This window comes from Enhydra lutris, unplaced genomic scaffold, assembly GCF_002288905.1.
Source record: "Enhydra lutris kenyoni isolate GAN:26980312 unplaced genomic scaffold, ASM228890v2 scaffoldscaffold49, whole genome shotgun sequence".
Lineage (NCBI taxonomy): Eukaryota > Metazoa > Chordata > Mammalia > Carnivora > Mustelidae > Enhydra > Enhydra lutris.
The window spans coordinates 13,810,102-13,834,573 of NW_019154133.1; positions in this window are offsets into that span (position 1 = coordinate 13,810,102).

Consider the following 24,472-nt stretch of genomic DNA (forward strand, 5'->3'; position numbering starts at 1 on the left):
AGAAGCAAGTCACTATGTATAGCCCAGTTGCAAGGAATGGGGATTCAAAGGAAGAAGTATCAAAGAATTTGTAGAGATGGATTGAACTAGAGTGTAGTATGCTAAGTATTTGTTAGAGAAAGACAAAAACCATATGATTTCATTCATATGTGGAATTTAAGAAACAAAACAGATGAACATAGGGGACGGGAAGGAGAAAAAATAAGATAAAGATGGAGAGGGAGGCAAACCGTAAGAAACTCTTAAATTTGGGAACAAAGTAAGGGCTGGTGGAGGGGAGGTGGGTGGGAGGATGAGGTAAGTGATAGGCATTAAGGTGGGCACCTGATGTAATGAACACTGGGTGTTATAGGCAACTGGTGAATCACTGACTTCTACCTCTGAAACTGATAATACACTATACATGAACTAACTTGAATTTGAATAAAGTCTTGAAAGGAAAAAGAATTGTAGAGATATTTGAATAGCATTATACTTCTTAAAAGAAATTCTCATGCTAGAATGCATCTTTCATCACATTACACATAAAGCATTTTGCTTTAACTGAGTATAAATTTTTATAGCAATGTCTATCATCATAAACACAACTTAGAAAAATTTTGCTGCAGTCTAGAGAAGTGTTCATTTTGCTACAGGAAACATTTAATAAATATTGCAAAAAACCTCAGCAAGAACTTTACCTTATGGGTTCTTTTGTGAGTGTGGTCAAGGCAACAGTCATCTTTCTAAACACCAACAATGCTGAATGGTAAGCAAGTGACTAGTGCAACTAACCGTAGGCTATGTTATGATGTAGCAGAGAGCTCTTTTTAAATATGCTGACTTGTTTAGTATCATTTTGATTTTTTAATATCTTCATGAATACTGCCAAAACCTCTTTTACTAGAAACAAAAATGTTGAGAATAACTCTCTGATTTTTTATGATTTCATTTCTCAACTACTGGTTTTACTTTAGCATAAAAAAAAGAGTGTGTGTTCATTTTAGTTAAAAAATCCAAGAGAGTTGATTAAGTCCAATCAATATGATAGTTATCCTCTGTTTCCTCCCCCCAAAATATATATTGCTCAATCAATTAAAAAGTGAACAAAAATCAGACTACCAGTCAGTTGTTTTGCTATTATAAAACACAAAAGGTCAATTTGACGATTTGTGTCTTTTAAGTGAATCAGTGCGATGTTCTGACATCAAATATACACTTTCTTATTTCTCTTGGGTGAAATTACATTCAAGGGAAATGGCTCTATTTAACCTAGTTTCTTTCATTAATAATAAACAAAGCCCATCTAACCGTGGGGCCAAATGCCCACAGTAACACTGCCACTGTACTCTATTGTCGCCATGTGACATGTTCCATAAATAATTCCGTGAGTTACTCTCTTTGAGAAATCCGGGGTCTCTACATGAAGACTAACTTCCTATTGCCAGATGATGAGTACATTCAGGGTTAAACCCCAGAATTGCTGATACATCATTGCTGATTGGAACTTTTACTTAATGTCTTTGTTTGGGGTGGAAAATTTTTTCCTGTGTGGCCAATAAAGGCTGTGAGGAATGCAGTGGTCTTTGGTAGATGGGTCCCATTACAGGTTTCTGCCAACCTTCTTCTAGGGTCTGTGGGATTCCAAAAGAGACACAGGACGGCTGCATAATCCTCCTAAGCATCACATGAGAGACCCCCTAATAATACTAAGCCATAGTATTTAACTCATCAGTAATAATCGTTGGGCTTCAGAATACAGTTGCGTTGTTTAACCAACATAATTTCAAGGAGTCACAGAAAAGCATAATTACTAAGTTATAATCTTTCAAACATATCTCTGCAGGTCGGGACTGTAGATGTAAACATAATAGTCTTTTCAAACTGGGAATGTGTGTGTGTGTGTGTGACTGTATGAATTTCAATAGCCAGTTTATATTTTCAGGGTTGTTGACATCTTTTTCTCTGATGATATAAGGTTGGAAGGAAAGTATTGCAAAGGGAATTTTTAAAGGAAATATGAACTCCAACTAAATAAAGCATGGACATGTTCACTGTAACTCTAGCTTCCAGAAAGGGGAAAAAAAAGACTTTGAAGAGCTCAGGTGAAGGAGCCCCTGATGTACTTAGCCACATGCAGCATGCTGAACTCTGTATCTATCGTGCTGGCCCCAGCCAAGTCCCTTAACCTTTCTGCTCTTCATATGTACATGAGGATAGAGTAGTAGAGGCTCATATAAAATACTTAAAACAGGTTCTGACGCACAGTAATTCATCAATAAATGTCAGCTATTATTATTTTGTAGAAAACAGAAGGAGAAAACCAACACCTCATGGTTATTTGAATTGTTGATCTCTCAAATTTCTCAAAACTTTTTAAGGGTTCAGCCTTTGGCTACATTGCCAGGACTTTCTGGCACTTTCCCTGCAGTATGACATAACTTCAGGGATGCAAATGCAGGCTACATAATGGCAGCTTATTTCCCTCTAAACCTTGGAAGAAAAATCTTTAGTGAGCCACAAAGTTTTACTTATAAAAAAATATTTAAAAACAATCTGGGCAAGATTCAAGCCTGTACTTTTTTAATTCTAAAGGCATTTTTTAAAAATCCAAGGTTGGTGGTATTTTTTTAAAGCAGTCACCTACTTTCTGTAGACACCAATGCTATGCATTCTTATTTGAATTCTGGTTGCTGTTCAGAGAGCAGATGAAAGGGGGATAAAGATAGATGCAGAGACACCTGTTGGGAGAAAAGAGAAGACAATTGTCCTTTCACTGGAGCAGGTGAAAGGTCAAATTCTGGATAATTGAATTTGAGCTTAGACCTAGTATATATGATAATTCAGCTGGGATGTGAGAAAGGACATGCGTCAAGATGACCACAGGTTTTGGGTTTGAGTAATTAGAAGAATGGACTTGCTTTGCTCTAAGATGAAGACTACATGAGAGCTGGTGTGGGAGGGAATGTCAGGAGCTTAGGTTTGGATATTTTATATGGAGATGCCTCTTGAGCATCAAAGTGGAGCCATGGATGTATTGGGTAGTAGCACTGTCAGATAAAGCAAAGGATACCCAGTTAAATTACAATTTCCAATAAACCCCAAAACTTCTTTTAGATAAATACAAAACAGGTAATTTCATGGTATATACTTAATACTAAAAAAATTATACTTTGCTAGTCAAAAATTCTAATTTTACCAGATGTCCTCCATTTTTATTTGATGAGTCTGGCAATACTATCAAGTGAGTAGTTGAATAGTGAGTAAGAGGTCAGAGGCTGCTGTGATCAACGTAAAAACCATCTTTGAAGTCATGCGATTGAATGAAATCATCAAAGGAGTAAATTTGGACAGCAGTGAAATTGATCCAAGGGTGGAGTCCTGACAGTCAGGGTAGAGGTCAGGTCAGGTGATGAGGAGAAATAGTAAAGAATGCTAGGAAGAGGGCAGAAAGTTAGGTGGGAAACCAGAGAAGTGTAGACAGTAAACCTAAACAAAGCAAAGGTTGCAAGCAGGAAGGATGGCTTGCATCCGTAGTTGCTGATAGGTGAAGGTTGATGAAGGTGAGGACTGAGAAGGGCTGAATCAAGGAAGACATCCTTAATGACAAAAACAGTTCTTGCTGGATTGAAAATGGGAAGTGCTGATTAAACATGTGCTCAGATTTCTTTTGGAGACTGCAAATAGGGACAATTATTTCAAGGAGTTTTATAAAGCGAAGAAAAGGAATATGATGACATCATTCCCTGGAGATGAAAATGAAGTCAAGAGGTTTGCTTTTTTTTTTTTTTTTAATTTTATTTATTTATTTGACAGACAGAGATCAGAAGCAGGCAGAGAGGCAGGCAGAGAGAGAGGAGGAAGCAGGCTCCCTGCTGAGCAGAGAGCTCGATGCGGGGCTTGATCCCAGGACCCTGAGACCATGACCTGAGCTGAAGGCAGAGGCTTTAACCCATTGAGCCACACAGGCACCCCTTGCTTTTTTTTTTTAATAAAAGAAATCACAGAATGTTTGTGTGCTAATCAATATAATCCAAAGAGAAAGAAAACCTAATGATGCAGGAGGCAGAAGGGAGAATGGCTGGAGAAGCATCCACATAAGGAAAGATAGAATAAGGTCCAGAGAGAAAATGGAGGGACTGGCCTGGAGAGAGGTATAGGTCATCCACAGAGACTGGAAAGAGAGGAGTGCAGGGATATGGACAGAAGAGGTGTCTGTCCACATTCCTTCATGGATGCTCTCTTCTGATTACTTCATTTTTCTCAGTGAAGAGGAAGCCCAGTAGCATTTCACTGAGAATGAGGAGTAATGGGAAGGAATAAGAGGCCTATACTCCTTTGTCTATTATCTGTCAACATTTTTACAGTTTCATCTTTTCCAAATTTGTTCTTCTGTTATAAAACCTTGATTTTTTTTTTTTTTTTTTTAAAGAGAGGAGAGTGAGTAAAGTATGGGGAGAGCAGGGAGGGGCAGAGGGAGAGAAAGAAAATCCTAAGCAGGACACATGCTCAGTGGGAGCCTGCCCTGGGTCTCCGTTTCATGACCCTGAGATCATGACCTGGGCAGGAATCAAGTGCTGGATGCTACCAACTGAGCCACCCAGGTGCCTCTAAAACTTTGATTTTCTATCTCGTTTCTATCTGATTTGTTGGTGTATATGGTCTATCTCCCCTCAGAGTTGTTAAATTCTCTAAGGGCAATGTTCATGCCAGCTCCTGTGTGAATTCCTAAGCCCTGATCATAGCAAATGAGCAATGAAGATTTACTAAGAGAATTAAGTTTTTTTTAAAACGAAATACACTGTAATCACCAGAAACTCTTTTATTTAGGCTAAAAATTATTTCTTTTTTCCAAAGATCTGCTCTATATTGTGAAAGGTTCAGATAAATAGATCAATTCTTTCATATAGCAGTTATAAAAATGTGCATTGTTGAAAACATTGTAAAACTATACTGGCAATGTACACTGAACCAAAAAAACCACTTCAGTGTACATAAAATTGTTAAATAGCATAAACATAGCAATTATGGTTCAAAGTGAAAAGAAAAAAATTTTGACATAAAGCCTTACAGATTGCAAACAATAAGCAATATATTCTACAAAGAACTTTAAATACAATTTTAAACATGGAATTTTTAAAATGTTCCCAACCATATTCTTCTAAAATATTAACCAGGTGAAATGATACAGATATTTTCAAAAGAGTAAGAGAATATAAATAATTATTGTCAAGAAATCACCATATATTAGTGGCTAAAAGTGTTGATATGCTAACATATTTACAAATAAAATAATAGAGAGTTGTATTTGGTAAAAAGATTAGGCATTAACTTCAAAAGTATATATAATTATGGCTCTCTTTATTTTAGAGTATAGATTTAACCACACACTATGCAAATTAAAAAGATATTATATTCAGTGTTTATGTAATTGTGTGGTATTTCCTCTAAAATTATAGTGAAAATATCTATAATTAAATAAATGCTCTCTCCAATTACTGAAAAGTCTCGTAATCTTTTTGCCTCTATAAACAAAGACCTATTGTAACATCCTTATGAGCGTTAGCTATTCATAATAATTTTACACATTTCCACTCTCTTTTACTTTAAATTTTTTTCTTCCCCTTCTATTCTTTTTAAGGAAGAAGATATAACCAATAACTCTTTGAAGATGAGTTTCTACATAGATACACTAATCTTCAATAATTAACAATAATGCCAACGTATTCCTACACTATTACAAATAGGCTAAATGTCTTTTAAGTTTACATATTACACTTTTTTTAGAGAGATAGAGCAAGCATGAACGGAGGTCAGGGGATGGGACAGAGGGAGAAGGAAAGAGAGAATGTTGAACAAGTTCCATGCTAAGTGTAGAGTCCAATGCAGGACTTGATCTCACAAACCTGAGATCATGACCTGGGCTGAAATCAGGAGCTGGATGCTTAACTGACTGAGCCACGCAGGCACCCCTACATCTTAGACTTTTTTTTATTGTGTTATGTTAGTCACCATACAGTATATTATACTTTTAGCACTAAAACTATTTCAGGTATTTCTAACATAAGATGAGGTTTTAGTTATTTTTAATCAAATCATCAATCTTTCATTTGCACATATATGCCCAATAATGTCAAAGAAGCTCTACATCTGGATCCATTTCCGAACTATTTGATGTGACTATTTTCCAAAGAACAGACAGAACAATAAAATAATTCATCAAGTCAAAGTTTAAGCTTATTATAAACAGCTGACTTGCAAACATGGGACTACTGAAAACTATCATCCTTGCTCATTTTATTCTATTTACTCTCATTCTATTTGCAAATTCATTCTTCTCATTTCTGGGATTTTTCTTTTTAAAAAAATTCGGAATAATTCATTTATTTTTGGTATGATTTGAGTCTGATATAATATACTTAAATATACTCGAGAGCTATTATTTCTAAATCTTCAACATCTGTACTACGCCCACTGGCTATGCTTCCTTTGTGGGCCTGACATTGTTCGGGGGTGCTACCTTACTTCTGAATTGTAGCAGTAAGCACTACTCTGCCTTCTCTGACTGTGAGAGTTTCACCAGAGTCGCCTATTGTTATTGCTTTCCAGGACTAAGACACAGAGTCAGAAAACACCAGAGCTGGAATGGTCTTCAGAGTCCATCTTGTCTACCCATCTTGCTTTATGGCTGAGGAATGAGGTCCACAGACTGGATTTAACTTGCCACATATACTGAGTAGGGAGAGGACAAGAATGAGAACACAAATCCTAAGACTCTTAACTGGGTCCTCACATTTCTATGTGTTGTAGGTTAAAATTTACTTTTCCATCTTCTTTTTATATTAATTGCCCAAAGTTATTCTTTTTTACTCTCTACAAAATGTTTCATGGTTGAGTATCATCTTGTTTTCCTTCTTGGGATTATATTCATGTCTATAACCCCAACTTGGGTCTTGCATCAATGCCTGCAATATGGGCAGAGAAGCCACCTTCTGGCAACCTGTTTTTGCTTTCCCCCCTTCCCCTGTCCAAGCAATGGAGCTATTTACTTTTCTTCTGTGTTCCTTTGTGTCATGTATTATCTTTATTATAGCACTCATTGCGCTGGACTCTTATTATTTGTGGAGGTGACTGTTCTCCCTTAGAGATAAAGACAAACACCTAACTGGGGTTCTTTGTGCCCAGGAAGCCCCCTCAATACTTCCCAGCATTGTTCAAAGGCCCATGCACAGCCACAGACCACGTCTGAAGGCAATAATTTGTGGCCACCCATATTTTTGTCTTATGAAACTAGAGTATCTTATCCACCTGAAAGAGGGTCAGAAAATCTCTTTTCCCCAAGTCAGAGGGCTCAGTGCCCTGTAGAAAATCAAACTGTTATCTCATGTGTACCCAGGGGCTACTTTTGGAGGAGGCCAAAGTGCAATTGTTTAGTTCCTTAAGCTTTTTTTTCTATACTAATTCAGAGTCTGCAATCCTAGGAAATGTTCAAGGCAGAAAAAAGAATGGAAGAGGCTGATGGAGGACTGCTGTATTCTGGGGAGTATCATCTTCCCCAGTATTGTGTTGTCAGCAGGAATAGATGCAGGAAGAGTCCTAGAAACAGGATAAGGTGGCTATTATCATTTCTAATATATATATCTCTTTTTCAGAACCTCAAAGAACTAAACAGAAAGCAATGGAGATCTGCATCAGTTCAGCAATAACCCAAGGATGGTGCCATATGAGAATTGGCAAGAGCCACTCCCATTAACCTTCCATTTAGTTGTAAAAGTTTCCTTGGCATTATGTTTCATATCATCCTAAATGCCCAGAAGAAGCTGACTTTCCTGAAGGGGGGATAGGGTGGGAAATGTGTTTTAGAGGAATCCAAATGCAGTTGCCTGCTGACCATTTAGCCCAGTGGTTAAGTATTAAGCATCCTGTTTATCTGGAGTCATTCAGCCTAGGTGTCAATCTCAGATTTATCACTTTTTAGTTACATGGTTTCAGACAGTTGGTTGGTACCTTAACTGATGTTCCTCAGTTTCCTCTCCTGTGAACTAAAAAAAATAATAATCCTATCTAGGGTGATGATGAAGAATGACTCTCACTCCATGCCAGATCTCTGGGTCTGGAACAGTATACAATTGTTATTTTATTTTTACATATACTTTATAAGTCAATCTAATACTTGCTCCATTTTACATAGGAGTAAACTGAGGTTTAGAAAAGTTAACTAACTTGGTCAAGATCATACAGCAAGGAAATGGTAGAGCTGGGGCGTGAACCAAGTCTGCTTTCTTCCAAGCCCCTACCCACTGTGCTATAACCAGCTCAGTTAAAGAGGCAAATATGGAACCCCACAGCACAGCCCTTTCACTCGCTAATACACATTCCAGTGGTAAGAGATATTATTTGGCATGATTTTGAGATATGCATGTGTTATGTTTCTCTAAAATCGTGACAAGGGAGATTACTGAGTGGGGCATAGCTCAGTTGCTCTTGTTTGGTTCCTGAGATGCTCTGATTGCCTACATTGTAACATTAGGCAAGGTTCTTACCTAATTGTATCCCCTTTTCCTCATCTTAAAAACAGAGTAATATGAAATAATAGCTATGGTTATCTTATAGTAAATGTGGGCTTAAGACTTAAAGGTCTTCTTCCTTGCCCTGCATTGGACCCCAGGTCTCATTTCAAAGTGGGATAGCATTTTTGCTTTATAGTTTTTACAAGATAACATGAGTGAAGTGGTAGGGAGAGGGTTTATACCTGGTATCATTTACAAATATTATGAAAGCATGTGTTAGAAATAATTACACTTTTTAAAATAAAGAAAATGCCTCACTATTTGAAGAGAGTTGTGTCTTGTCATTTTTCTTGTCATAATCCAAAGGACCATGTCTGGAATATAATAGATGTTTCTTTAGAGATATTTACTACTGGTCAAGAATTAGGCAGAATAATAACAAAACAATGCTAGGTAAAAGACGCTTTCTAGTGTAGTGGTTTATTTTGTAATGATGAATCTTACAGTAAAATTTTCAGGATCTAAGGATAACAGATACAACTTGACCAGTAGTGCAAACTATATAACTTATTAGTTCTTAGTTTAAACTTTGAAAAGTCCTTATTAAAGACCAGGTCCTTTTGAAATTTTATCTTTTTAATACGTTAATGTAAAATGAAATTGAAGACTTGATTCAAAATTTTTACTTGTCTGAGTATAAAAGAAGGGATATTGTTATAATCTTTATATATTAATTGGAATGCAATTATTATTTGTTCATTAAATGACCACTATTCCCAAAGTTGTAATATTTTAAAACCACCTCCAGAAAACCAAGCAAGGGCCAATTAAACATTATATGGTGTGTTAAGGAAATCATGCTGCCGTGTTCCAAGGTATTACTTACAGAAAAAGAAACATTTATTTAAATGTCCCATATGAATAGCCTGTCTTAAAAACCAGTGGCACAGTCTGGATATACTCAAGCAATAATTTGGTGATAAATATTAGATTGGTTACTCTCACCAAATACAAATGAAGCTTTTAAATTTATTTCCAATTAGGCATATACACTAATTTATGTTTATCATCTTTCTTCCAAATTGATAAATCTTACTTCTCATAAACTCTATTTTGTATGGTAAAGGACAGCCCTGATCCAAACCCAAAACAAAAGCCATACAAATAAACATTATTTCTGTAGCCTCTGGAATTAATCAGATACATGGATTAGACCATTTTGGAAACTGAAGACATTAACATGCTTTCTATAAGATACTTTTGTTCCATCTCTATTTATTTCACCAGCACAGGGGAAATAAAAACAGCCAGAAGTAAAGTAGCCAGATCACTGAAAGTAATATTTTTCAACCTATGGTCCGCAGGTGGAAATTACCTGACAGGTTAAAAATGCCTATTTCTGGGCCTCACCCTAAATTCGCTGAAGCCTCATGAAAAGCACAAATGTGACCCTAGGGGAACCAGGAGCTGTAAAGTTTGGGTTGGGGAGAAAAGCTAATTGTGTTAGCAATTTGCTCATGGAGCCTCTTTGCGTGCATCACTTTGCCTTTTATTAAAAAGGGGAATTATGTCTAAACACCTTACATTGTTGTTAGCTAGGTCATCTCCTGGTATATAGTGAGAGCTCAAATCAAGTTAAATGTTTTAACTGCAAAGATCTTAGACTGTCTGAGAGACATATACAATCATTACCTTAGATTCAAAAGACTGTGGGATGCCAGGAAATTTGAAATGATTAGGACAGGGAAAACAATGCACAAAGAACTGATGGTTTAAGGTGGGATCTCAAAGAAACATTGAGTTCACCTTAAATCATCAGTTCATTGTGCATTCTATTTCTTATTCTAATCATTTCAAATTTCCTGGCATCCCAAGGTCTTTTGAATATAAGATAATGAATTAAATGCCTCTCAGACAGTCTAAGGTCTTTGTGGGGCTTGGAGAATCCTATAAGCACCTATAGGAAATGAACTTCTGGCCTTATAATTGTTTTCTGGGGTCCTCTTAAAAAACAGTTAAAAAGAAATGGAATCCTGTCTATTTGCCAGATTGAAGAATGCATCTCACTACACATTCCTTCTGTAAAAGAAACTTGCCTGAAGCCAGGATTTAAACTTTTTTTTTTTTTTTTTAACATGCTAGCCAGTAATAGTAAGACGTTTTAAGATGAGATAGTAAAATTCTTTTTTAACAAAATCTACTCAGAGTTTGGTCTTGTTTTACTGTGCAATGAAAACATCTCAACTGATACATTAAGCTTAAGGAAATAATCAGAAACACAGATATGATTTTTGTATAAAGATTGCCATGTTAATCATAATACCAAAGATGGAAATAGCATTAGTGATTATGGCATGACATGGATCCTAAAAACACCACAGATAGTCCAAGCAATATTTAGTGGCATTGGAAAATAGATAATAATGTTTTTTCAATTCTCAGTTGTATATAGAGGATAGGATCTGAATTTTTAATATGTATATACATATATATACACATATATTTAAATATATGTTAAAAAGCAGATGAATATTAAGAATGTTAACAATTCTTATCTCTTAATTTTAGATAAAATGTGTTTCTCATTATCTTTCTAAATGTTCTAAATAACTCACAGTGAAGAACAAGTCTTTTATAATCAGGAAAACGTGTTTATCAGGAAATTGAAAACTTTATGAGAAAGTAACTAGGAATCCAGTTAAGACTAGTCAGGATGCTGGAAGAATATACTGAAAAATTAGTGATTAATAGCAACATCTTCATCACTTTGGATAAGGCTAGGAAGAGCCTTGTCCTTCCACGCCTGACATGTGATGTGGGATTTCTACACTTACATGGTAGGAAGTGGAGCAAAAGGGAGAACTCCACGTCCTTAGATGACATTCTTTTTTCTTTTCCTCTTTTATCAGGGGACAGAGAGGGAGTAAATACAGTTGGAATTCCATTTCAAAGGATAAGGAAGTGGACATAATGAGGGTAAGACTGTGAGTAGGATCATGGCACTGGCATTTTCAGCAAGGCTAACCCAAGGCACATGACTCAGCCCCCAGCTCAGCTTTCCAACTGCAGGGTTTCCTGGCCCCACGTCCTTGATGCCTGTGAGTTACTCTTCTGTTAAAGTGAAATATTGAGCCATATGCTAGAATCATATAATTTCCTCTCAAAATATTTGAACAACAAAACAGGATTAAAATTGTGTTGGCAAATGTGGGTTATAATGGTTTTACCTATTAGGAGCTATTCATCTGTATTTTTTTTTTTTTTTTTTACCATTTCAGATGTTGTTTGTGGAAGGAGAACGTGATTACTTGCCAAAATCTACATTATGTCATCTGGTCTGTTCTATAAACAGATTACATACACTGTACAGACAAGCTGTGAGCTGTGGTTAGCTAATTATGTTTAATGCAAATACACACACATGTACAATCCATTTTATAGGGATCAATTATAAGCGCTAGATTTTAGTTACAAGAGCTTTTGGAAATACCTCATCATAGCAGTATACCAGAGCCATTTGACAGATTTTTTTTTTTAATGAATACAAACCATTTGGAATATCATATATAAAACTGATTTTTGAGAAAGAATTCACTAATTACACAAATATTATGAGAGAATTCAGTAAAATACAATCTATATTATGCATAGGTTTAATCCAGGTGCATATGTTGCCAAAATATAGCATTTCTATTTTTATTTCAAATCTAGTATATAAACTGTTTCCAATAGACTCATTTGACTATTAAAGCTAAACTATGAAGCATAGCGTTTGCCCTGGCAGCAAATAATTTAGACTAAAATTTAAGGATAAAAGACCTTTGTTCTTCGAAAAAGTTAAAAAAAAATCCCATCATGTTGTACAGATGGCGACGTTTGTGTAGTTCACTTGAACTTCTGTCCACTGTGACAGATGCTTCTCTTTGTGGACTCAATGTCTCTTCTCTTCCCCTGTAGTGATATAATCTGACTTCGATGGAGGTGGTATGTAACCAGGTGCAAAATTACATCTCTTAGCCTCCCTGGAAGGTACAAGTGGCCATGTGGTCATTCTGGCCAATGAAGTGAAAGGGGAAGCTTCTGAGAGTTCTAAAAAAAGCTTTCTAAAAGAGAATCCATTTGCTTGTCCGTAACTTTTACTCTACTTTTTCCTCCCCAAAATGCTAAATGTAGAGAATCCAATCAGTGAATACGGGGTGACAGCCATGAATCTAAATGTTGCCCCACAGGATACCAGATGGAGAGCTAAGTGGTGCTGTGTCATTGATGGTATCCCAGAGTCACGAATACTGGTTGTGAGCTGCCTATCTCTGGGCATCTTGTTCCAATTTTTTGATTTTTAGAAGTTTTGGAAATTTAATCTATTCAACTGAGTGTCTGTGATTTGGATATTCTGTAAGATGAGGCAAAAACACATTCCTTCTTCACCGAAGTGCCAATTATGATTGTTAGCAGAAATTTATTGTTTAGTAGATGTTAAAGTCACTTAAAAATCAATCATTCCCAATTTATGAAACAAAGAATGTTTGGGTGACTCAAAAACCTAAAGAATTTCTTCTTCTTACCACTAAACACATTGATCCTTTGGTTTTAGAGGAAGACTTTTTTACTTCTGAAGACTATTTTTCCATATTATAGATTCTTCTTTATAAAACATGGTTCCTTAATACAGACATTCGTGAATGGGCTTCACGTATCCTAAAGCTGTCTATCAGCTCCAGTATTGTAAAAGACATTTAATACCATAGATTGATGTTTCATGAAGGTGTTCATGTTCCTCTTTAAAGGAAAAAAATCTCAGTGGTAACCATTGCCACATGTTCTCTTCTATAGCCTAAAGAATTTTATAAGGATTTCCACTGGAATTCATTCCTAATATGAAACTCATTGAATTAAAACATCTGAATTCTCATATCTGATTCATAAATTAGTTATTAAAGCCCAGAAATTTAGTGAAGTATCAAAATCAATACTTCTGTGGATAAAATTTCAATGTACTTTGTTCAGCGTCTCCTTGGAGAAATCAGTGGCCACCACAAAATGGAGATAATGGCTTTTATCCTACTCTACCATAATTACTTCCTGTTTTATAACTATGCTTTAAGATCAAACTAGGCAAAAGCTAGGTTTACAAACTAAATGAATTCTCAATATTTCTCTGTATAATATTGGTTTCCTTGTTTTTTTTAATCCTGGAAATACATATAAATTTACTTCTCTATTAATTCATTCTTATATCAATATTTTTAGAATTGCTTTGTTCATCATATCTAATAACTTGTGCAATGCTTCATTACCATCATCATTACTGAACATGTGTGATGTAATTGGATAGTCCTGGTAAGTGATAAGAAGGGGGAACCACAAAGCCAAAATGAGGAGTGAAGGCGTGCATCCCTTATTTATCATCAGCATTTCATTTTTCATAGTTCTGTTCATCTATCAAAGGCAGTGTGGTGAGTAATTTCAAACGCCGAACTTAAGCGTGCTGGGTGAAAATTGGGGTAGGTTTGTAATCGCCAAACAGATAGGGAAAGTATTAACCTTTAAAAGCTTTTCATTATGTCTCTCCACCTGGATCATATAAAATATGTTCTATTATCAGACTTTTTGATTTTAGACGTTCTGGTGGCATATAATGAAAAATTGTAGTTTGAATCTGAATTTCCCTGATGACTGCAGACGTTGAACACATTCGACTGACAACACTTCTGCTTTTGTAAGATTCCTAACTTACAGTTCTCTTTGGTTAGGCATATATCAGTGATGTTTGTTATCATCATTTATTCCTTCTCCCTCTGTCCAATCCCCTCAGTTTTCTACAGGTTTCTACAGTTCTCCCAGCCCTCACAGATAAGCAATGATTGAGTCAGGATCTCTATTATGAAAGGTACTTCCTTAGAGGTTAACACTAATAAATTCTAATAAATTAGAGGGAAAAAGAAATTATTTCCTTAACATGAAAGAAATATGTACTTACAAATTCATGCAATTCACAAAGAAATAAAATTGAGGGTGAAAACTGCTCCATGGGCTTATTCTGGAGTGTCCATTATGTTATTTCTAGATAACAACAACAAAAAACCCTCAGTGCTTTTATATTTTATCAAGGTTTGGAGGGGGCATTTCCATCCATTTAGGTACATAAAAATACCATGTCTATTCTTCTGACTTGTTCTTTCCACCCTCAATCATTCTCAGTCCACCTGGATATATATTCATGTTTACCTTCAGAACTTCAGAGCCACACTTAAAGTTCTGTCCTCCAGTAAATGTGTCTGGACCACTGCAGTCTCTCTCCTATGTGTTCTCTAATTACTCTGGATTTTCCACTATTAAGTTACTTGTCAAATTGTGTAGTGAGCACTGTTCATATATCTGACTCCACAACAGACCTGTAAATACTTAAAAGAAGGAATACAGGGCACCAGGGTAGCTCAGCTGGTTAAGCTTCTGCCTTCAGCTTAGGTCATGATCCCAGGTTCCTGAGATTGAGTCCTGCATCAGGGTCCTTGCTCAGCTGCGAGCCTGCTTCCCCCTCTGCCTGCTGCTCTCCTGCTTGTGCTTGCTCCCTCTCTGAAAAGTAAACAATAAATAAGATTAAAAAAAAAAAGAGGCATACATTCTACAAATTATTACACCCCTAAATCATAGCATAGTATTTAGCACCAGAATAAATTAGAATTCAATTCTCATTTTAGCTAATAACATTAATATCTTTCTCATTTATGATTTGCTTATTTCTTGGCCACAGGAGATCAGTAGAAAGAAAAGTATTTATTTTCCTTGTTTTCAACTTATGTGTGAAGTAGTTATCCAAGTAGATTGTGAGCAGGGTTAATTTGGCATTTAATTCTGTCTTGCGTAGATTTCAGTACAGATTTTTTTTTAAGGTTTTATTCATTTATTTGAGAGAGAGAGAGCACAAGCAGAGAGAGAGGGAGAAGCAGGCTCCCTGATGAGCTCAATCACAGGGTCCTGAGATCATGACCTGAGCTGAAGGCATATGTTTAACCAACTGACCCATCCAGATGCCCCAGTACAGTTTCTTGTTATCGTAAATGGTCAATAAATGTTAAATGAATAAAAGAACAAAAATTGAGCAAAGAAACAAAAAAATTTAAACTGGTACTTACCTTTCAATATACTTAAGTAAAATTAAGCATAGAGAGAAAAAAATAAGAACCATTTCTGAGAGCACAATCTTTAAATATTTTAAAATAATTATTACTTAGATTTCAGTTATTTATGATGGCATTTTGGAAATGAAATTTCCCTTGAGAAGGGAAATAGATTTGGCATGGCCTCATAGTGGCTGAGAGGTAGTAATTAATTTAACTTTTAAAGAGTATCTTTAGATCATGATGGATTTTATCTGTGATCAGTATCTGTATTTCTCTTGTAATTATGAATAGTACATGCAAGCTTAGAATTTTTTCATCTTTCAGTGATAGATTCAGAATATGGAAAAATTTTTTATAAAAACAGTAATTTCTGTATTTCATGGACTTTAATATAAAAAGTGTTCATAAAAGAAAGCATAGAGGATGAAATTGAATCTTCTGTTTTAAATTCTCACTGGTCACAAAAGAGAAAGCAGACCTACAAAAGGAATCAAGCTTAGAAATTTTTCAACATATTTATTTAGAAGACTTTATTGTGTGACTAGTTTGATTTCAATAACATTAAAGATCTAGAATAAATAATATTTAAGAGATTTCAGAGAAACACACAAAAAATGATTAAATTGTTTCAAATGTCCTTGACAATTACAGTTCTTCACTTTATACTCAAATTATTCTATATTGAAAAAAAGAAAAAGATAAAATAATGCAAAAATACAGAAAAAAGAAATGATGTACCAATATAATTAAATCCTGAATATCTCTTCCATAACAAAATTTATATTCATTTCAGTCTAGTATTTTATGGTTGATCTCTAGGTTACTATACATATATATGTGTGTATATATATAATATGTAATATATATAATATATATAGTATTAGAAATATACTAATTTTTCCAATATCAAGTATAATCATTGAGACATAATATCCATCAGTAGCTATTTCTATTCAAAGGCAAAAATCCCTAGTTACCTGCCCTTTTAAAAAATGTAGTTCTCAGGTGGCTTTGCCATGGATAATGACAAGACTCCCAGGCTGCTTTCACTACTCAATCATGAGATGTTATTTGCCATTAATGTTAAAGCTAGTTCATGAATTGGAAGAACAAATTTTGTTAAAATGTTATGCTACCCAAAGCACTCTATACATTTAATGCAATCCCCATCAAAATACCAATGACATTTTTTCACAGAGCTAGAACAAACAATCCTAAAATTTATCTGGAACCACAAAAGACCCCAAATCACCAAAACAACCTTGAAAAAGAAAAGCAAAGCTGGAGGCCTCACCATTCCAGACTTCATGTTATGTTACAAAGCTGTAGTGATCTAAACAGTATGATACTGAAACAAAACAAGATACATAGACAAATGGAACAGAATAGAAAACCCAGAAATGAACCCACAACTGTAAGGTCAATTAATCTTTACCCAAAGCAAGAAAGACTATCCCAAGGGAAAAAGACAGTCTATTCAACAAATGGTGTTGGGAAAACTGGACAACAATATACAAAAGAATGAAACTGGACCACTTTCTTAAACCATACATAAAACTAAATTCTAATTGTATGTGAGACAGGAAACCATCAAAATCCCAGAGAACACAGGAAGTAACTTCGTTGACATCGGCCATAGCAACCTCTTTCTAGGTATGTCTCCTGAGGCAAGAGAAACAAAAGCAAAAATAAACTATTGGGAATACATCAAAATAAAAACCTTTTGCACAGCAAAGAAAGCAATCAATAAAACTAAAAGCAACCTATGGAATGGGAGAAGATATTTGCAAATGACATATCTGATAAAGGGTTAGTATCCAAAATATATTTTAAAAAATTTATAAAACTTAATACCTCCAAAATGAATAATCCAATTAAAAATGAGCAGAGAACATGAGTAGACATTTTTCCAGAGAAGACATACAAATGCCTAGCAGATACTCAAAAGATCTCTCAGTATCACTGATCATAAGAGAAATACAAATCAAAACTTCAGAGATCTCACTTCACACCTGTTAGAATGGCTAAAATCAATAGTACAAGAATGGGTGCTAGCAAGGGTGTAGGAAAAAAGGAATGCTCTTGCGTTGTTGGTTGGAATGCAAACTTGTAGAGCCACTATGGAAAATGGTATGGAGGTTCCTGGAAAAGTTAAAAATAGAGCTACCCTAAGACACCAACAATTGTACTACTAGGTATATCCCCAAAGAATACAAAAATACTAATTCAAAGGGATACATCCACCCCGATGTTTATAGCAGCATTATCTGCAAGAGCCAAATTACGGAAGCAGCCCAAGTGTCCACTGACTGATGAAGAGTGGATAAAGGAGATGTGGTGTATATACAATGGAATATTACTCAGCCAAAAAAATGAATGAAATCTTGCTATTTGTAACAATGTGGACGGATCTGGAGAGTATTATTCTAAGCAAAATAAATCAGTCTGAGAAAGAAAAATAACATATGCCTTCACTCATATGTGGAATTTAAGAAACAAAACAAATGAGCAGAGGGAAAAAAGAGAGAGGCAAACCAAGAAACAGACTTATAAGTATAGAGAACAAATTGATGATTTCCAGAAGGGAGGTTGGGGGCATAAAATGGGTGATGGGGATTAAGGAGGGCACTTGGCTGTGATGAGCACTGGTGTTGTATGGAAGTGTTGAATCACTATCTTGTACAAAACTAATACAATACTGTATGTTAATTAATTGAAATTTAAATAAAAACTTCAAAAAAATTAAATTAGTCCCCTTAGATAAATGTGACCTTGGATTAACTAGTATAATTTGAAAAATTATTTATACTTTGCATTTTTTCATCAAATGACTACCTCTTGGATGTGAAACGGCTTTGATAACCACAACACCGCATATCAATGACATTGCTGCTATGACATTGCTGCTATGCGTGTCAGATATGTCTTAGGTTTAAACATTCTGAACACTAACATTTGGGAAAGAACAAGTCAGTAATACACTGTCATGGGTTGCATTGCAATATTCTGTGTAGTCTATAGAACATCATCTGCACAAACAGCAAATTATAGAGCCAACCTTTTTTTTTTTTTTTAAGTATTTTAATATTTCCCGAGTGTGATTTTATTAGAATGAACAACTCCCAGAGTAATTGCACCACGGATGGCAGACAACACTGCTTCCTGGAAAGATCCAATAAAGAAGGTGCAGTGTAGTGTTTAGTTAAAAGATTACCAACCCAGCGAGTCAGAAATCCAAGAATTTAATATCCTGGTCCTAATCCAGCAACGGATAAGCTCGATAAGGTGATATGTTTGCCACCTATTAATATTGTGCTTTTCTATGGATAGAATTGTTAGGTCTAGGTCATCAACTGAGATAAATTGTACAGATCCAAACTACTACCAGTTTCTTTCAGTAGCTAAAAGTAGAGCAGAATACTCTTCTACTATCTATTATATTCAATTCTCTTGCTACCAAAGCATTCAAGTGTAAAATGAGTTTATATCATTGACAAAGTACGCTGCTTCTCCCTGATTTGCAAGGAGACCACAGTGGTTTGAAAGTAATCATTGCTTTCGATTTCTAGGCTGTTTCACCTCAATTGGCAATCACTTAACCTCTCTAGCTATTAACTCATTTCACTGTAAATTAAGAGTATTTCACTTGAAAACTCTTAAGGTCCCTTCCAATTCCATTTTGCTATGTGACGTTGAATCTCTCCAGAATGTACTAGCACTAGAGCATTACACACTAAATTCTATGAACAAAAACAGACTGGTGAGATTTGTTATAGGAATAAATAAAGAGTTTTTGAAAATATAAAAATGACCAAGCAGCACATGTTGGGTGCCCAACATCCATAGTCACTGGGGAGAAGAAATTAAAACTACCATGAGATACCACTTCACATGCACTTGAATGGCTGTCCTCAAAATTCCAAACAACAACAAGCATCGGTGAGAATGTGGGGGAACTGGAACCATAATACATTGTTGGTGGCCATGTCAAATGGTGCAGCCATTTTGGAAAATAGTCTAATGTCTAATGGTTCTTCAAGATGCTAGAGATGGAGTCACTATAGGGTTCTGCAATCCCATTTGTAGGTATATGCCCAAGAGAAATGAAAACATCTGTCTACATAAAAACTTGTCAATGAATGTTCCCAACAGTATTATTCATAACAGCCAAAAAATGGAAACACCCCAAATATCCATAAGCTGATAAATGGATAAACACAATGTGGTATGGACATGTGATGGCATATTTAAGCAATAAAAGGAATGAAGTACAGATAATATGCTGATACAACACCAATGAGCCTTGAAAGCCTGATGCAAAGTGAAAAAAAACAGTTGCAAAAGACCAATTATTGCCTGATGTCAGTTTTATGAAATGTCCAGCAAATCCATGAGGACAAAAGTAGCATAGTTAAATAAAGTACAGAAGCCATAAAGTAAGTCTTATGCAGGTATTTTTGAATGGTTTTTAAGGACAACTTAAAAACATGGGAAACTGTTCTGAAACATTTAGGGGGACAAAAGCTAGGTACAAAATTTTATACAAGAAAGAAAAGTTGCTAGAAAGTTATGTTTTAAAAAGATAATAGATGTATCCAAAATTCTGCTTTTACAATTCTAGTCAATTTTATTACACTGGAAGTAAATGTTACTTTAATGTTCTAACATCGATCTGAGGCCACAATCTTTATTATGAAGCATTTCAAAACAGAATATAGTATCTGAAATAAAGTCATGCAGTCTTTTTAATAACATAAAACAGAAAAATAGAAAAATTTTAACAGCTTTAATGGAACACTAAATGTGCTTTTTTTCCTATGAATTGAGAAAGTGACTATGCAACATTATTTTTATTTAAAAACTCCAGAAATGTAATTATGCCCTATACAGCCAAAACCATACTTCAACAAATTTTTATTGATTACTAATTGCCAGTTACTGCTAGACCCAGCAAATGTATACAATAGAATCACTGCCCCCCAGGCAGGGGGGAAGAACATGTAAAAACAAGGAATTGTCAATGTGTATGAATGGTGAAATAATGTAATTTTGTACAACTGAGGAAGATATAAGGCACCGAGAAAAAGCAAAACTATTTTGAGGGCATAACAGAGATTGTCAGTGATTGCTTACAGGAGATGATGTTCGGAGAGGGTATTTAAAATCAAGTAAGAATTCAAAAATCCGGGGAGGAGTCAAGATGGCGGAGAAGTAGCAGACTGAGACTACTTCAGGTAGCGGGAGATCAGCTAGATAGCTTATCTAAAGATTGCAAACACCTACAAATCCAACAGGAGATCGAAGAGAAGAACAACAACTCTAGAAACAGAAAATCAACCACTTTCTGAAAGGTAGGACGGGCGGAGAAGTGAATCCAAAGCGACGGGAAGATAGACCGCGGGGGGAGGGGCCGGCTCCCGGCAAGCTGCGGAGCAACAGAGCACAAAATTGGGACTTTTAAAAGTCTGTTCCGCTGAGGGACATCGCTCCAGAGGCTTAACCGGGGTGAAGCCCACGCAGGGTCAGTGTGGCCTCAGGTCCCGCAGGGTCACAGAAGGATCAGGGGTGTCTGAGTGTCGCAGAGCTTACAGGTATTAGAACAGGGAAGCCGGCTACAGAGACAGAGCCGAGGAGTAAGCTCTAAGCTCGGGGTTACCTTGAACCGGTCGCAGGCTCGGTCAGCTCGGAGCGCGGCCGGAGGCAGGGTGACGGGAGTAAATCGGCGCTGTTCTCTGAGGGCGCACTAAGGAGTGGGGCCCCGGGCTCTCGGCTCCTCCAGGCCGGAGACCGGGAGGCTGCCATCTTCATTCCCGCCCTCCGGAACTCTACGGAAAGCGCTCAGGGAACAAAAGCTCCCGAAAGCAAACCCGAGCAGATTACTCAGCCCGGCCCCTGGTAAGGGCGGTGCAACTCCGCCTGGGGCAAAGACACTTGAGAATCACTAGAACAGGCCCCTCCCCCAGAAGATCAACAAGAAGCCCAGCCAGGACCAAGTTCACCTACCAAGGAGTACAGTTTCAATACCAAGGAGAGCAGCGTAATTCCAAAGGAGGAGAAAGCAAAGCACGGAACTCATGGCTTTCTCCCCATGATTCTTTAGCCTTGCAGTTAATTTAATTTTTTTTCTTTTTCAATTTATTTTTCTTCTTCTGCTAAATTTTTTTAACTTTTACCCTTTTCTTTTTTAACGTTTTTTAACTAGTTTATCTAATATATATATATTTTTTTCCTTTTTATATTTTTTTCTTTATTGGTTTTCTTTTTTTAATTGTTTCTTCCTTTTTTTCTTCTTCTTTTTTTTTTTTTTCTTTTTCTTCTTTCTGAACCTCTTTTTATCCCCTTTCTCCCCCTCATGATTTGGGATCTCTTCTGATTTGGCTAAAGCATATTTTCCTGGGGTTTTTTGCCACCCTTTTAGTATTTTACTTGCTCCTTCATCTACTCTTATCTGGACAAAATGACAAGGCGGAAAAATTCACCACAAAAAAAAGAACAAGAGGCAGTACCAAAGGCTAGGGACCTAATCAATACAGACGTTGGTAATATGTCAGATCTAGAGTTCAGAATGACGATTCTCAAGGTTCTAGCCGGGCTCGAAAAAGGCATGGAAGATATTAGAGAAACCTCTCGGGAGATATAAAAGCCCTTTCTGGAGAAATAAAAGAACTAAAATCTAACCAAGTTGAATTAAAAAAAGCTATTAATGAGGTGCAATCAAAAATGGAGGCTCTCACTGCTAGGATAAATGAGGCAGAAGAAAGAATTAGCGATATAGAAGACCAAATGACAGAGAATAAAGAAGCTGAGCAAAAGAGGGACAAACAGCTACTGGACCACGAGGGGAGAATTCGAGAGATAAGTGACACCATAAGACGAAACAACATTAGAATAATTGGGATTCCAGAAGAAGAAGAAAGAGAGAGGGGAGCAGAAGGTATATTGGAGAGAATTATTGGAGAGAATTTCCCCAATATGGCAAAGGGAACAAGCATCAAAATCCAGGAGATTCAGAGAACCCCCCTCAAAATCAATAAGAATAGGTCCACACCCCGTCACCTAATAGTAAAATTTACAAGTCTTAGTGACAAAGAGAAGATCCTGAAAGCAGCCCGGGAAAAGAAGTCTGTAACATACAATGGTAAAAATATTAGATTGGCAGCAGACTTATCCACAGAGACCTGGCAGGCCAGAAAGAGCTGGCATGATATATTCAGAGTACTAAATGAGAAAAACATGCAGCCAAGAATACTATATCCAGCTAGGCTATCATTGAAAATAGAAGGAGAGATTAAAAGCTTCCAGGACAAACAAAAACTGAAAGAATTTGCAAATACCAAACCAGCTCTACAGGAAATATTGAAAGGGGTCCTCTAAGCAAAGAGAGACCCTAAAAGTAGTAGATCAGAAAGGAACAGAGACAATATACAATAACAGTCACCTTACAGGCAATACAATGGCACTAAATTCATATCTCTCAATACTTACCCTGAATGTGAATGGGCTAAATGCCCCAATCAAAAGACACAGGGTATCAGAATGGATAAAAAAACAAAACCCATCTGTATGTTGCCTACAAGAAACTCATCTTAAACCCGAAGACACCTCCAGATTTAAAGTGAGGGGGTGGAAAAGAATTTACCATGCTAATGGACATCAGAAAAAAGCAGGAGTGGCAATCCTTATATCAGATCAATTAGATTTTAAGCCAAAGACTATAATAAGAGATGAGGAAGGACACTATATCATACTCAAAGGAACTGTCCAACAAGAAGATCTAACAATTTTAAATATCTATGCCCCTAACGTGGGAGCAGCCAACTATATAAACCAATTAATAACAAAATCAAAGAAACACATCGACAATAATACAATAATAGTAGGGGACTTTAACACTCCCCTCACTGAAATGGACAGATCATCCAAGCAAAAGATCAACAAGGAAATCAAGGCCTTAAATGACACACTGGACCAGATGGACATCACAGATATATTCAGAACATTTCATCCCAAAGCAACAGAATACACATTCTTCTCTAGTGCACATGGAACATTCTCCAGAATAGATCACATGCTCGGTCCTAAATCAGGTCTCAACCGTTATCAAAAGATTGGAATCATTCCCTGCATATTTTCAGACCACAATGCTCTGAAGCTAGAACTCAATCACAAGAGGAAATTTGGAAAGAACCCAAATACATGGAGACTAAACAGCATCCTTCTAAAGAATGAATGGGTCAACCAGGAAATTAAAGAAGAGTTGAAAAAATTCATGGAAACAAATGATAATGAAAACACAACGGTTCAAAATCTGTGGGACACAACAAAGGCAGTCCTGAGAGGAAAATATATAGTGGTACAAGCCTTTCTCAGGAAACAAGAAAGGTCTCAGGTACACAACCTAACCCTACACCTAAAGGAGCTGGAGAAAGAACAAGAAAGAAACCCTAAACCCAGCAGGAGAAGAGAAATCATAAAGATCAGAGCAGAAATCAATGAAATAGAAACCAAAAAAACAATAGAACAAATCAATGAAACTAGGAGCTGGTTCTTTGAAAGAATTAATAAGATCAATAAACCCCTGGCCAGACTTATCAAAAAGAAAAGAGAAAGGACCCAAATAAATAAAATCATGAATGAAAGAGGAGAGATCACAACTAACACCAAAGAAATACAGACAATTATAAGAACATACTATGAGCAACTCTACGCCAACAAATTTGACAATCTGGAAGAAATGGATGCATTCCTAGAGACATATAAACTACCACAACTGAACCAGGAAGAAATAGAAAGCCTGAACAGACCCATAACCAGTAAGGAGATTGAAACAGTCATCAAAAATCTCCAAACAAACAAAAG